At 43.9% G+C, this 3,072-nt stretch overlaps 1 pseudogene; it reads left to right on the top strand.

Moving 5' to 3' along the window:
* LOC122546591 overlaps positions 1–960 on the top strand; it is a 3,914-nt pseudogene extending 2,954 nt beyond the window's left edge.
* Positions 961–3,072: the final 2,112 nt, after the last annotated feature.

Below are 3,072 nucleotides of genomic sequence, written 5' to 3' on the forward strand. Positions count from 1 at the left end.
GTAGGAGCTATCTTTGGGGTAGCAGCAGCAATTGTTAAACTTGCTATGGGTAATGTGGAGAGTGAGGAGCTGAGATATATGAAGGAGCAGTTCCAGATAGTCAAGAATAAGCTGGATGTCATTTCAGGTCAGATTCAGCAAGTGCTTCAGGCTATCGACCAAAGCACAGTCAATAATCAGTTCTTCCCCATTGAGGAGAATCTGAAAAACCAATTCAGGAAGTACATGGACATCCTGAACACAAAACCGGAATTCCGGGAGAATGAGAAAGAAGAATTCCTCACACACTTCAATGAGACTAAAGGTGACCAGAACCTTCACACTCTCTATGATGCAGTGATGGGACATTCTGGCATCTTTGGCAAACCCATTCTGGAAACTGCCATGGAATATGACCAGAGGAACCGGCGTCTGATGGAAGGGCTCTGCTGCCGTCTCAAGGAGCTCTTCTGCATTGGCCTGATTGCCCTGGTGGGTCACTCCGCTCTCACTGGGACCGATGTAGAGGCATTAAAGAGAGAGTGAAATGAGAAAATGGGCAAAGTAGAGAATAAAATGAAATCCATGATAGATAAGTGCATCAATGAGTTTGCTGAGCAGGCAAAAATAGATGTTGAGAAAATGATAACTGAAAAGGGCGGAAGAGATAATTGTGAATGTGGAGGTTATGTTCTAGATGATCTAACGAAGAAATATGACTGGGTTAACTGGTCTGTACAGGTCTATGACCCTGTCGGTGGGTTTGACAATTACTGTCATTGGCTCCAATCGGTTTCACTTTTTCAGACACAATGGGGTTAATGCTGTTGTCTCCTATGCAATTGATCCAAAACCAATTAATGAAAGTTACATAAAGCAGTTAATGGAAGGGAAAGATGGCTGGTCTGATGCAAGAGCTGTTGCAGAACATGTGGACAATAACCTTCCCTCTGGGCATGTTGTACATGTAGTGAGACACAAGGAGGGTCTGTGGTACCACAGTGACTTTCCAGCAAGTTGTCATTTCTGGGGAAATTATTCAGGTGTCACCCTGTGTGTCCATTCCACATAAACATCCTCTTGAGCTTTCCAGTTCCTCCTCCCCCAAGTTGATACTGCTGTCCTTCTGAGGTTTTGATTTTTGGTTACATTATTCTATCATTTATCGTCATCTATTCCACAAGAAACCAATGAATTTGGAAATCATTGTGATTCTGACAGTTAATATACCTTTACTGAAAGCTGAGCCAACAATCAGAAAGCATGATGTGGAGGTGCTGGTGTTGGACTGGGGTGGACAAAGTTAAAAATCACAACACCAGGTTTTACTCCAACAGGTTTATTTGGAAGCACTCGCTTTCAAAGCGCTGCTCCTTCATCAGGTGGTTAGTGGGACAGGATTGTAAGACACAGAATTAATACCAAAAGATCAATGTGTCCTACAACGGATGCTATATATTGAACAAATCTAGGTTGCTGTTAAGTCTTTCATCTTTTAGAATGGGATTGCAGGTTTTGATTCATTCATATGTAAATCCCAGAACTGCTTTCAAGTCACATTCCTGAGATAAATTAAGGTTTTATAAAACAAGGTGACATCTCAGCTCAGACAATGCATTAAAGGTGTGAGTTTAGAGCCTGTCTGTATTCCAATCTTGAGTCAGAGTGGTTCTACTTCCAAAGTAGGAATTTATAACGTCACATGGACTGACTGCCTACAGCTTGTGTGCTATTTGAACAATATAGAATACAAATCAGCAAACGCAAATTCATCCCATAGACTTATAATGTGTTTGTGTATGTGTGCACGTGAGGGAGAGAGAGAGCACAAGAGTGTGTGTGCAAGCGAGTGTGTGTACGTACTTGATGATCAGAAAGCAGGTCAATCTTGGCCACAAGAATCCATTGGCTGACGAGTCCACAAACACGGCTTAAATGTTATGAGAGTTTCTGACTCAACTGCCCTTTCAGCCAATGAGTCCCACACTCATGTCACTTCTGAGAGGAACAGCTGCTTTCAAACCATGCCCCTCAAACTTATACACACCTCGAACATCACCCCTCTCACCACCAGGATACATGAACATCAACTAGCCACAAAAAAGGCACAACCTACAATCACTAGTATCCTTACAGGTGAGGAAGGAGACCACTTCGACTGGGACAACACATCCAGCCTAGGACAAGCCAAACAGAGACACACGGGAGAATTCCTAGAAGCAAGGCATTCCAACCGGAACTCTAGCAACAAACACATTGACTTGGACCCTACTTACTTCCCTCGGAGAAGTAGTAAGTAAATGACATCACCACAGGAAATGATATCACCAACCCAAGGAAACCTAAACACAAACAGAAAGCGGGTCACTAACATCAGTGCTTCACCAGAGGCTCACGGATGTTGCCTAGTATGGTGACGATACGTCTGAAAACAAGCCTTCCAGCTCAGCAAGCAAACTTCCATCCAAATCCCTCTTCTCTGCTCCAAAAAAAAACAGCTCAACCTTATCCAGTGTCTATTCATCACTGATATGCTCCATCTCAGACACCATCCTGATGAATCTCCTCTGGACCCACGCCAATGCTATCACACCCTTCTGATACTGCGGTGATCAGAACTGCATGTAGTCTTCCAGCTGTGGCCTAATCAATGTTTCGACCTTGATTTCTATGCCAAGCTAATAAAGGAAAGGATCCCTTTAACAGCCTGAATCACCATATGTGCCAGGCTTAGGACACCGTGCATATGCAGAACATGGTCACTCTCATCTTCAGTACTTCAATACCAGACCTTGGGTGGCTCCAGTCAGAACACTTCCTGTACATGCCAACCCAGACCACCAGGAGCATCTCAGATTTCCCAGAACGTTTAGGATGGGAAAACTAAAAGCCTCTGCAACCGAGATGTATTTTAATAAAGTAAGAAACCTTCCGTTGAACATACATTTACTCTTTCTGAAGTAAATCCTATTCCTGTTTCGGCCCAAGTCCCATTCAGGTCTGCAATTGGTCTCACTACTTCTCCCTAAGGGTCCCCACCCCCTCCTCTCAGTGACACTGACTGTCACAGGGTCCCCACCCCCTCCTCTCAGT

This window comes from Chiloscyllium plagiosum, unplaced genomic scaffold (assembly GCF_004010195.1).
Source record: "Chiloscyllium plagiosum isolate BGI_BamShark_2017 unplaced genomic scaffold, ASM401019v2 scaf_34088, whole genome shotgun sequence".
Lineage (NCBI taxonomy): Eukaryota > Metazoa > Chordata > Chondrichthyes > Orectolobiformes > Hemiscylliidae > Chiloscyllium > Chiloscyllium plagiosum.